Genomic DNA, 13065 nt, shown 5'->3' with positions numbered 1-13065 from the left:
TCACAGCATACCACTTTCTACTGTTAGGGAGTAGCAATAGAACCAGTTTGATGTTTCTCTTCATTTTTAAAGAGTCCTAGATGAGTAAATTATATAAAGATAAAACAAAACTTACTTGTTCCCATATAAACGTCAGAATCTAAGCAACTGAATGAATTTCCTCAGTATGGCAAAATTAGGTATTTAGAAACAAAAGACAGAACAACATTATGAGAACAGTATACAGTTCTTAACAACAGAAACTATAGATGCTAAAACCATGGGAATTCCTATCTCTAAGAGCTAAAGATAATTCCTTTTCGTCAGATTCATTAGGGGGAAATTCTATAAACTAAATCTACATTGAGATTTTCACCCTTTAGTGTGAAAAAAAAACCAAAAACCCAACAACTATGCATCAGACCATTGCCTTCACAGCACATTAGAAAAGAATTGAGCCTCATATGGTGCCTCAGACAGGAGGTGTGAGTCAAAGTGAGGCAGGAGGACAGGTGGATAGTATGGACCGCCCTCACTGCTCTCACAGGCCGAATCTGAAATGGCTACTTGTGTTAGACAACCCATACAAACTCAGCATTTACCTAGAAAAATGCAAATAACTAAACAAAACTTGGGCCACTAAAATACACATATGCATGCAGTCACACACATATACACACATTTTTAAAGGGGCTTACAGCAAATTTAACACAACTTTCTATTCCCAGAGTATGCACAACCAAATCCCACTTATCGGTACAGTGGCATATTCCACATTTTCAACCCCTGGAAATGTAATCTCACTTTCAACAACAAGCTTCCTTTCACAACCAGAAACAAGTAAGCATGTACCGTAAACCCAACTGCTCCAACAGAATTCTCCTGCACATACATACGCAAGCAGCACTGAAGGATATCCAGCCAGCTATCTCCTGCTTCCTGCCATTGGAAGACCGGAAAATCGATGGAAATCCAGCTCCTAAAGCTTAGTGAGCAGGCCCCACCCAAGTGGACCCTGCTGGAGAAGGGCATGCTCAGTAGAAAAGCTCAGCTTGCTTCCAAGTCACTTCATTCCTCAGCTAGAAAACTCATGTGGCCCAATGCGCTTCCTGCTGCCCGCCCTATGCAGTTAACTACATAAAGACTGTTTCGGTGATAAAACTGCAATTCTGTAACTGCAATTTTCATGATTCAACCATTACTAAGAATGCCTTTCTTGTTTAGTTAGGTTTTTTTTTACACTTTATTTATTTACTTAAAGAGAAAAGGAGAGAGGGGAAGAGAGGAGGGGGAGGAGGGGAAGCGAGGAGGGGGAGAGAGACAGAGACATGGAGAGACGAGAGACAAAGAGCCAGAGAACAACTTCTGCAAGTCAGTCCTTCTCTCATATCGGTCCGGAAATCAAACTCAGGTCATCAGGCTTGGCAACAGGCATCTTACCCACTGAGCCAGCTCATAGGTCCCCTCAGTTTTATGGTAGTCATTTCTGTTCCCCTCAAGAGCTCTAACATTAGGCATGAGGAAGTCTTTTGAGCTGTTAAGGCTATCTGAGAAACTCCCAGAGCATCCTAAGTTACTGCTGCTGCCTTCGGTGGCCCCCAAAGGTGGAAGTAAATCTGTATTGGTGGCACACTTCAGATACGGGGCCCAGAGGGCTTATATGTCGGATATAGCAAGGTCTTCAAAGGTTGAAAAGACTATTTTCCAATCATAAGGAAAAAATTTTAGGTATTTCAATAAATAAGATTTCACTTGTACCAAATGGTCAAGAAAAAATGTTTCCTTCACGAGAAGACTTACTCAAGGTTAAGTTTTTATAGTAGCTTCAAAAAGATTCCTCTGTCAAACTACACAAATGTTAACACTAGTGTTGTTCAATATAATGAAAGCAGGCTATTCCCCGTTTTCACTGCACCATGAAAAGAGCAATTTGCTGAGATTATCAGTAGAACCCATTTTAATTCAAAATATTATCCTGTACTAATAATTTTAATTATAAACCTATTTTAAACTTCTTTACAGTTATTTATTATGTATATTAGAAGTGTGTACAAGTATGCACACCATGGGGAGTGTGAAGGTCTGAGGCAACTTACAGGAGCTAGTTCTCTCTCCACTGTATGAGTCTCACATACTGAACTTAGGTCTGCAGACCTGCCAAAAAGCATCTTACCCACTGAGCATCTCACAAGCCTTTAAAACACATTTTTAATAAGTACTGGTCATACAAGTGTATCCTAGACTTTTTCTGTACAACAGAGAAACCCAGCAGCCACTGACCTACAGCAAGAACACCAGTGCTCCAGGCGTCAGGCAGCAGGATTCTGAGCTCTAGCTCAGACCTCCATCTACCACACCAGCGGCACGTGCCTGTCTTCTCTTTACCCTAGCTGTAGGGTCAGAAACGTGCCTCCCGCCCCCTCAAGGTCTGTGCTTTGTGCGTAGAGGCTTTGGGATATAACAATTTTAGACTGTGGCTGTGGAGGAAGGTCCTCTGATAAAAGCCTGTGGAAACACCAGAAAGCTCACACCCACCTAGCTAAAACCCACATGAGGTCTTACTAGGAATGCTGCTGCCCATTCCAATGTCAGCCTCCAGGACTGATGTTTCAGCCAGGCAGTATGTGATGGTTAGTTACAGCAGCCTGACTCCTCACAACCACAGAAGCTTCAAACAGAAGATCCCATTCACGAGACATGTGAACCTCATAGCTGGAGAGACCGAGAGGACTAAGTAGCAGCACAACTTTTGTGGCACTAGGACTTGCAGATACAACCCAAAGAAATTAAATGTGTCCCTCTACTCATGTATCAGCACACAGGAAAGCAAAAATTACACTTCAGTCTGCTCCAAAGCTCGCGACTTCCCATCTCTATTATCAATTCTAACATCTTTGGTTTCTAGGTTATTAAACTGAATCCAGTTATGAAACAACCTTGGAAGTTTAGCCACTAGATTGCCAGCAGAGAATTCTACAAATGTTCAATTCCACATAAACTACTGGTTCTGAAAATATTTTAAACAATTCAAAGTCTACAAGCTGAAACGGCTTGCATTTTGTTACAGACACTTTTATGTCTTATGCATCTATGGAAAAATATTTTTAAACTCTATTTTTAATGCTGTATCATCACTATCATAAACCTGAGATAAGAAAGTTTATCCTTACAATGTGGTTTATATAACTAGTCAAAAGAACGGTTTGCTAGGGTGGAAAAATTATCCTTTATTTGTGTACAAGAGTCTATAGAGATTTTACTATTAAACCCAGGGTAACTTTTTTTTAAACTGTTTTCCACCAAAAGAGAGAGAGAGAAAGAAAGAAAGAGGGCAGGAGAGAGAGAGAGAGACAAAGAGAGAGAGAGAGAGAGAGAGAGAGAGAGAGAGAGAGAGAAGTGGAAAGGGCAGGAGAACACACAAGAGTAAGCTCAGGAGTGGGAGAGGGAGCAGGAGAGAAAGGAAACAAGGTGTAGAGTCCAAGTGCTGTGATGATGCCTACAATCCCTGAAGTCCTGAGGCTGCAGCAAGACCCCTGTAAATCTGAGATGACACAGGTTACAACAAGCAAGGCTGGGGAGGGGAGAAAGAGAGAATGGGGGACACACAGAGGACTCAATAACCTGGCAGTCAGCTCAAAACTCCAAACCCTGAAGAGTGCAAATTCAGTGCAAAAAAGTTCTGGGTATCATGAAAGGACCAGGGGACAGCAGAGTTCTTTAGGGGCGTCTCTACTCTGTGCATCTTCCTTTAAGAAGTGAACATCACCTACCAAACCAGGGGAAATGTCTACAACACAATTTCCTAGCAGAGCCCTAAAACCACATGGAAAGCCCCACCCTACCATAAATAAGCCCCTCTCCCCCTTTCCTCCCTTCCCCTTCTCTTTCTCTCTCTCTCTTCTAAGACAATTGAGCTGACTAGGATACAGCATTCCCACCCACCCACCATCATTTGAAAATGTACACCCCCACCCCCCATCCCATCATGGATGAGTTTCCTGACTCATCAAATGGATGTTCATTTTCTAAAACACTGTTGTGTTTTAGAAGACAGTTGCTATTGGTCCACTGATCTGGGGTCAACAAAAGACAGACGCAGGAAAGGGAGAACACCTGTGGTCCCAGGAGTTCCTGGGCTCCAATATGCACATTGTCTTTGGACCACACAGCATCCTTCAGTTTCTTTCCCGCTCTGAAGACAGACTGATCCATAGATGAGTCAACTGCACACTTCTTGCTTAACCTGAGGCCTGCCAACATTATGTACACATGTTCGATTGTATTTCTTAAAATGTATTTCTTAAAATTTCCTACTGATTTGCAGGAAAAAATGCACAATATGGCTTTTTCAAGGGATAAGGAAACAAAGTGGGAGGCAAGGACAAGGAAAAGAAGAAAGCAATAAGGGGTTTGGGCTATAGCTCTGTGGAAGAGAGCTTTTTAACATGCATAGGGAGCTATGTCCCATTCCCGAGCAGTGGAGCGCACACACACACACCAAAATACACACACCAAAATAAGATGGTGGTTCAAATTTCCTAATTAAAAAGTTACTGCTTTGAAAATATCAAAAAGTATTCTGACAAAGCTCTTAACATGCACTCTTAAGAAAAATAAAGACTACAGTATAAGAAGTGTACAATCAGACTAATGTCAAAATTAAGCAAAGGTATCTGTTTTCCACTCTACTCTGTGATGGTCAGAAGCCAAAAGAATAACTGTTAGGGACCTTAATCTGCTCTGCTGAAGGCACTGTGGACAGAATCTAGACTTGGAAGATCCCTCAAGTCTACAGAATGAAAGATAATGAGCTGAGTAAGGAGGCTGCTGGGAGCAGAAAACAAACTGGAGCTCTCAATGCTAGTTAAGCAGAGAGGGCTGACTTTCTAAGTTTGGCAGTTCAGTTAAACCTATTAGTTATTGTAACTCTCCTGCAGTTTTCTGTTTGCTTTGGGTTTCAAATCCTGCCCTTTGAGGACATGACCCCTACACCACTTGGAGGACATAACCCCTACACCACTTGGAGGACATGACCCCTAACACCACTTGGAGAACATGACCCCTAACAGAACTCCACTCTGATTTGCCCTGGGGTCTGATGAAGCTCACTGGGAAAAAGTTCTCCCAACCAACAGTGCCTAAAATTTTTATTTGAAATGCTTTAGAAGCATTTGCTGAATTCCTTCTTGACATCAGACCAGATACAGGGAATTTGAACTATGGCAGGAGATAGACACATAAACAAATCATTTAGACCACATGTGATAAGAGATGTAGGTACAGGAAAGATACAGAAGTGGCCAACTCCCCTGGGACAAGCTCTGCAGTGAACAGATGCTACTGTTAGGTAGTAACAATGTCCATGTTGACTTAAAGATGAACAAGCAAAATATAATTAAACTATTTACCATTAAGAATGGCGCAAAGAGCAAAAACAAAGGCCACTGTGCAATATACTCTCCAATACAATGCAGCAAAATGGGATTTTACAGAATCAAAGTCAAAACTGGCCTCAGTGTCCATGTACCTTGCCACATCCTTTAACAGATGGGGAGCCTGAAGCCCCACACTAGGGCACTGTCTGGATTGCATAGTGAATCAGCAGCAGATCTAACCAAGATACATATCAGACTCTGATTCATACTCCCGACTCATTGCCCTACCTATACTACAGCACGCCCTGCCTGACTGAAGAAGGAAAAGGAAGAGAAACTACAGGAATGAAAATAGAAATGAGGCTCTTTATTGTAACCTAATGACAAGAAAGAAACAAACAAAAGAAAGACCTACCAGCTCCAATACAAGAAGTGCAGATCTAAAGCACTTCTCAGCCTGCCCCAACTTTGGTACTTACTCCCAAGGACAGCTACAAAAGGACCCCGGCTAAAACTTATCTTTTCGGGCTACAGAGGTGGCCAGAAGCACTTACCACACCTGTAGAGAACTGGGGTCCATTCCCAGCCTACAGGGCAGCTTACAGTTGTAACTCCAGTTCAAGGGGCCCAGCACCTTTTCCTCGGGCACTTGAATACATGCAGGCAAAACATTCATATCTACTTACTCCACCTGGAAGAACATTAAACCTATACTCAACCCATTTAAATAATATTCTCACGCTGCTCCTTTACCTAAGTCTACAGAATGAAGGTATCAGCCACTGAAGTCTTTAACAGGATTGGTGTTAATAAAAAATGACCACAGAAGCTGCCAGTGAAGTGCCAACACTACCAGAATACAGGAGACTATTACTCAAAAACCTTCAATGATAAGAAGAGTCATCAGTTTTTGTCTGGCTGAATGCATCCTATATTAATTCAATTTTTAAAAAGAAAAGATAGTAAAATACAATAATTTGCCAAACCAAACTGATTTGTGTATTTTTTTTCTCAATATGCAAAATGAAAACTGTTTCTCCAATCTAATCCACCTCCTATAGTTTCCCTTCAAATCTTTCCTCATCTGGCTTTTAAAACAGCCATCACTGGGAATGGAAGATGCCGAGAAGGGAGGAGCCTGGGCCCACAGCATCCACACAGAGCTGGCCTCAGTGCAGTGCATCTGTGCGGGAGGGCCAAGGGGAAGATGGGCAGCTCCTTGAAGCTCACTGACAAACCAGCCTCACCCACCAATAAGCCCCAGTCTCAGAGAGCTTGACAAATAACGTAGACAGCAACGGAGAAAGACATCCAATGACTTCACCCATCCACACAGAACACACAGATATTCCTCACCCATTTTTTCTTTAAAAGAAAAAAAGCTACCATTAACATAAAGAGGCCATATGGTCCAGTAGGTAACAGTGCTTGCTGCCAAGCCTGACAACCTAAATTCAATGCCTGGGACTCATGGGGCTGAGGATGGACCAGCTCCCAAAAGTCCTCAGACCTTCGTACTCATTCCTGTCCACACACAATGTAAACAAGTTGTAAGACAGAAAGCAGTTATATGAAGCTGAACACGGATTGCTTCTATTAGAAAACATGAAGGTGCAACCTGATGGGCAGTGCCTAGCCTTCAGTCCAACACAGCCTGGGGGGGTACACACCGAGCTCAGTCTACCTCTGGCACCTCTGCTTGGTACTTCTGGAGATCGGCAAGCTCCCAAACGCAGCTTTACTAGCATCCTACCAGGGGCTAGACTTCTACAACCTGAAAAGCAGAAGACACCCGTAACCCTGAGTAAAAACAAACTCTCAACACAAGTGCCCCTAGTTCAACACAACACAACTACGCGCCAGCAAGCGTCATCATTGCTTTTGTCGATGAGATCTTGATTTTGGTTCTGAGGCTACAGACCTCTAAGGAAAGTGGCTCCTGGCCACTCTCCTCCTGGAGAGAACACCTGGAATACGGAACTGTAAGCATGATAAGGGAAGCACAGACAATTCAACAGTAACTGACTGATGGGTCCCAAGGTGACCTTGAAGGATAAGAAGGAGCTTCTTGGGCAGACAATAAGTGGGCGTAAGTACATTCCAGATTGTGGGAACAGTGGGAAGGGCCCAGGACCATTAAAGATAAATGTGCTGTAGATAACTGGGTGTACCTCATCTGCCTGGAACATGGGGTGGGGAGTGGAGATGGAAAACGGAAGCAACAGCCAAACAATGCATGGTCAGTCCTGAACTCAGAAGTTCTCAGCCCCGTAGGTGATGGAAAATACTATTAACTTTGTATCTCTGAAAGACTGCTCTGGCAGTCATTTGAGAACAATGATGCAATGAAAGGAAGCTGATAAAATGATTGCCCCATGATTCCTGAGGATTTCAAACAAAGAGGTGGGGTGTGAAACTGTTTGCATAGTAAGGTGGAGGAAAGGAGAAGAGAGTTCCTAGGTTGCTTGAAGTCAAAAGCCAAATAGGAGTACCACTGGCATAGAGAAACTTCCGAGGAGAAGACCAGAAATAAGAACAAAGGAATCAAAGCTACAAGGATGGTACTTTAGACTTAAGTGTCTATACAACACTCAACTGAAGAATGAAGGCTGGGTGGTGATGGAATGACAGAGGCTCCAACTGCTAGGTCAGGTAGTGTCAGAGGGTAAGGAAGACATTCCCAATGAATTTTCAAGGAACTTCAAGGAATAGTATGAGATGACAAGAAGGGAGCCATCCAAATGCGGGGAGGCATCCAGACACACATAGGAAGACAACTGGAGGGACCCACAAAGGTTAAGGGGTGCTAAGGGAGCGTGGTGCAGGAGGGAGAGGAAAGCAGGCCCCAGAAGCTCTGATTGGCTGGCGCTGAGAAGGCAGGGAAGAGTAAGTACCACACAGCTTACAGAAGGGAGGATGACACACGCTCCACTTACAGAACCTTAAAGCAACTCAATGTTGGAAGAGGGGAGACTCTCCTAATGAGTGACAGCCCCCCAGAATGCATGCCAACAAACAGGAAGCACAGAACCTTAGGCGAAACAATTTCAGAGAGAAGGGACTGTTCCCTTCGGCTTTTCAACTTCTCAATGTTTGGAATTTCCTGTGTAATCTTTCATCTGTTGATATATAAACTTGATCTGTAAAGCAGAACTTAGTAAACTATCAAGAGGAACACAACCAAATGAGTGTCAATGCACCTATAAGATGTATGAAGGCAAAGAACTGAAAAACTCACCACTAAAGCTGCAGAGTTTAAGGATGGACAGTTTGTTCTCATCATGGTGTTCGCCAGGGGCCCGACTAAATTTATTTCACAAGACAGAAAAACTACAACTGTAATTCTTATTCTGAAACTGAGGCCTGAGTTTAATAAAAGCTCAGTTCACAAAATAAACCAATGAAGACCACTAGTACCAACAGGACCCCATAAGAACATGTGAGGTTATGAAACAGTACTCCTTTTATAGAGTTGAACCCTTTCCAGGGTGAGCTTTAAGATGTTCTGACAGTGTACACAAATACTATCTCTGGACCAGAATCAAAACAGCACAGCTGCGAGACATCGTCCCCTGCTATTGTAAGCCACTGGGTCGCAGCCCCTCCCTTCCAGAGAGAATCTATAAAAGCCAGAAGCAAGACTAGTTTCCCCTACAAACTGCTTAGAGGAACTGTACTCTCCGGATCCAAACCTTAGGGGAAAAAGTAATATACATAATACAGTTACTTTACTTTATAATGGAAAACATGAAAACCTGAAAAAAATCCCCATCTGAACCAAAACTAATCTTAAGTAGATGAACATACATCTACAAGTTACAGCCCGCCGCCATCACTTCAAACAGGAAATTTGGATCTACAATGGCAGAATTTTTTTCAAACTTCTAAGCAGTAGTAATAATAAACAAATTAAATAATTTGTATTCATATTAACAATATTTATTTGAACTTCATATTAACAATATGTGGCAATTTCATGACAGCTAAGACTAAGAAAAAGCTGTCTTAAAACCACTGAAGTAATACCAAGACAGACTCCAGCAGCCCAATGGGCACCTCCTAACAATGCCACTCCCACAGCAACAACAGATTCTCCTATTCAAAGACTTCATCTGTAGGCAAGAGAAAAATCAGCACCTACATCTCAACAACCAAAAATAAATAAAAATGAAATCACAAAGAAATAGGCCTCCCCAAACTTCACTACACAGATTTGAAAACCTCCGATGTAGATAAGCAGCAGGTGCAGATAGCCGCAGTGTGAGCATCTTCAGGAGTTAAAGACAGAGACAGAAAACTGCCCGACTCTCTGACAGTAACCATTCTGAACAACAATAGCCACAATAGAAGGAAATAAGCAGCTGTCAGCAGAGAGCTTGGAATGTTACCTGCAACTATCAAAACACTGAAGGACAGCCTGTGCCAACACACAAAATAATCCCTGATCTAAACCCAAAAACTTACTGACTCAGAACCTGGTTTCCCACGCTTGCAGATCTGTGCTGGTGCTATTTTTTAAAGTAAACAAAGCATTTGACTCACCACAGTGACCCTGTCTGCTCAGGAGCAAGCACTCCCAAATCACAAGCATCCTCACTTGTATTTCAAAATCTCTGCAAGCGAGTACTTAGAAATTCATTTCAAATTAAAATAATGCTCAGAGAAATTAACATAATAGAATGTAAATCCCATGGCAGCTAATGATCAGTCCTGGCTTTCAGCATGAAATTCTTCCATGTTCCAGATGCACATACACACACACACACAGAAACTGCACATTCCTGGCATTTAATGTTAAAGCACTAACAATGGCTTAGTACACCAAAAGTTAAACAAAAGGCTTTCCTTGTCCACTTGTACAAGAACTATAAAGTAATTTTTGAATGTATGTCTACAGACAAGGCATGGCTGCACATATTTTGAATCTCAACACTAGGATGGCAGAGGTACATAGATCTCTGCAATTCTTCAGGCCAGTCTGGTCTACAAAGCACACTGCAAACTAGCCAGGGCTGTACAGTTAAACACCATGTGGAGGTGAGAAAGGTAACAAGAAAACCACAATTGCTCTGAGTTCTAATTTGTTACACACAGAGCTTGTAAACAACCCTTGTGCTTGTTGCATTCCATGCTTGGCCAGCCTCTTCAGGTGACCAGCACTGCAGGGTTGTTGTTTGGGATATTCTGGTCCGCATAAGATCCTCTGCCATTGTTTTGAGCGAGCCATCTTGGCTCCTGCCATGGTAGGACACACTGACACAACTGACACTGCCTAGGGTGGAAGGACATTAGGGAGATTTCATCTATGATGCTAGTAGACAGGGCCAGAAGAAAGGCCAGCTGGGGTTCCAGAGCAGCAAGCTGGGAAAATGGGCAGCTAGGGGGAGCACACAAGCTGCTCCCCACTGTAAGGGTTTGAACTCTAGTATCCACCCAGGACAAACGACCTCTGCCAACAAAAACAGAAGCCCACACCTTTCCCATCACCCAAACCACTTCCTGTTTACCATTTCCCCACCCCATCCCAAGTGAGTTTAAGCCCCAACTTTATGTGTCTTTTTGTATCCGAAGCCAGCAAAAGCTTGGATCATACTCTTCTATACAAAAGCAAAACATTGTAAAAGATGACCTCACCTGCCCCAAAGGAAAGACATAACACTCTGCTTAGGAAGAACAAAAAGGTTTGTCTACAAACACCACAAACACATGCAGCAAATATCCCACATAGTCCTGCTTTCCAGTGTTCCACCTACTGTCTCCTGGGGTGAACTCACAGCTCATATCACATTCTCTAGCTGACATAACCACCAGATTTCAGGGTGGAAGAGAAAAGGTATTGCAGATTAGAGTTGTGAATTGAAGAAATCTGAATGCAACGTTGAAAAATAGAGGTGGGCTCCAAGAAAGAACTATGGGAATAGCCTTAAAAAGTGAAAATCAAGATGACTAAGATGTTATGGGAGAGCGTGGTTATGGACTGCAAGCAAAGCAGCTGCTGCTTGACCAGCCACTAGCTCTACATTATGTGCAAAGGTAAGTTACTGCAATACTGTATGTAAGGATGATTCAACAATGGACAACAGACTAATAAAAATGAGAAGGGGTCATCCAGGATCTCTTCCAGACAGGAAAAAAAAAGTATGTCCAAAGTATGCCAAACACTGAATGTCAGAGTAAAAGCTCACACACACACACATACACACACACACACACACACACACACACACACACACACACAAAGTTTGCGATTACTAATTATAAAATCAAACTTACTTTATTGTTCTCCACACCCACTGGGATAGTTGTTTTAAGAAAAATGAAGATGAAAAACAGTGTTACAAGAAACGTGTGATCACACATGTGTGTAATCCCAACACTTACAAGGCTGAGCCTTGAGCTGAAGACCATGCCTGAAAAATAAAGCAAATATACACATGCCTGTGTGTGTGCATGAGAACACACATACACAAGGTGTTCATGAGAATCTTGAAAACCCAGAGCCTGAATGCTCTGCTCATGGCAATAGATAATGGCAGCATAGGCTTGGGGAGTGGGAATGACTGTTAGGATGTGCAAGGTTTATTCTATGCAAGAGGAAAGGGTTTAAGGGTCCACAACATCATGGGCTGCAGTATGAATACAATGCAGAAAACCATGTAAAGAACCCAGGATTAGCAAGGATACACAAATAGAAAGTGTTGTAATAGGCAAAAACAGAAAAATAAGGGGCAAGATGGGGTTTTAAAAAAACTTATGAGAAATTAATCCATGAACTGTAAATTTATCCACTGATGTCTAAATGGTGGACAAAGAAGTAACTGTAACCTAATCCAGGCCCAGAAGTACATCCTTGAACAAAGGGAAAAAATTAAAATAGGAAAACTCTCCTGAAATTCACATGGAACCACAAAAGCCCCCGAACAGCCAATAATCCTAAGCAAGAGGAACACTGCTGCAGGGCCTGCCACTCCAGCCAGCAAGGTACATGTCAGGGACACAGAAATGAACAACACTGACAGTGGAACCAAACAGGCACACACACACACACACACACACACACACACACACAACCAATGCGGCAAACCTGAAAGCCCAAACATGAGCACACACGTAACTATAGCCATTTACTATTTGACAAAAATGACAAAAACATGTGCTAGAGAATGAAAAGCATGTTCAATGAATGGCTCCAGGAAAAAAGGATGTCCACATGTACAGTGAGGACATCAGACTCCAATCTCAACTTGCATGAAAACTACTCCAAGGGGATCAAAGATATAAGCATGAAACACTAGAACTGCTCAAAGAAACCATAGGTGGCACGTACATGATACAGGTGTAGGAACAGACTTCCTGAGTGGGACTCTGTTTGCCCAAGAATTAAGGCAACAACTGACACATGGGACTTGATAAGACTAAGATGCTTCTCAGGAGGAAGCCCACAGAGATGGAGAGAATCTCTGCTAGCTGTGCATCTGATAAGGAATATCCAGGATGAATGAATATATAGTCATACATTCATACATACATACCAATACATATACATACATACATACACACACACACACACACACACACACACACACACAACAAATGACCCATTCAAAAATGGACTTGGTTTCTAAGCAGAGTTCTTTTTTTTATTTTTTTAACTTTTATTGCATTATGATGAGAGAAGTTACATGATTTCAATTTGTCTGAATTTGTTAAC

The 13065-nt window shown here is 42.4% G+C and overlaps 1 protein-coding gene across 19 annotated transcripts in view; it reads right to left on the bottom strand.

Moving 5' to 3' along the window:
- Window positions 1-13065, bottom strand: part of Epb41l2 (erythrocyte membrane protein band 4.1 like 2) — a 177774-nt gene that overhangs the window by 91239 nt on the left and 73470 nt on the right. The window contains exon 1 of one of the 19 annotated variants that reach the window (XM_031380626.1): window positions 872-981. The exons of 16 other annotated variants lie outside the window; for them this stretch is intronic. The gene's annotated coding sequence lies outside the window, so the exon portion shown is untranslated. Of the gene's footprint in view, window positions 1-831; window positions 982-13065 lie in introns of those variants that run through there. 2 more of the 19 variants (XM_031380627.1, XM_031380625.1) reach the window with 2 other exon arrangements.

The sequence above is a fragment of the Mastomys coucha genome, unplaced genomic scaffold, assembly GCF_008632895.1.
Source record: "Mastomys coucha isolate ucsf_1 unplaced genomic scaffold, UCSF_Mcou_1 pScaffold2, whole genome shotgun sequence".
Classification (NCBI taxonomy): domain Eukaryota; kingdom Metazoa; phylum Chordata; class Mammalia; order Rodentia; family Muridae; genus Mastomys; species Mastomys coucha.
This window is presented reverse-complemented; position numbering and strand designations above follow the sequence as displayed.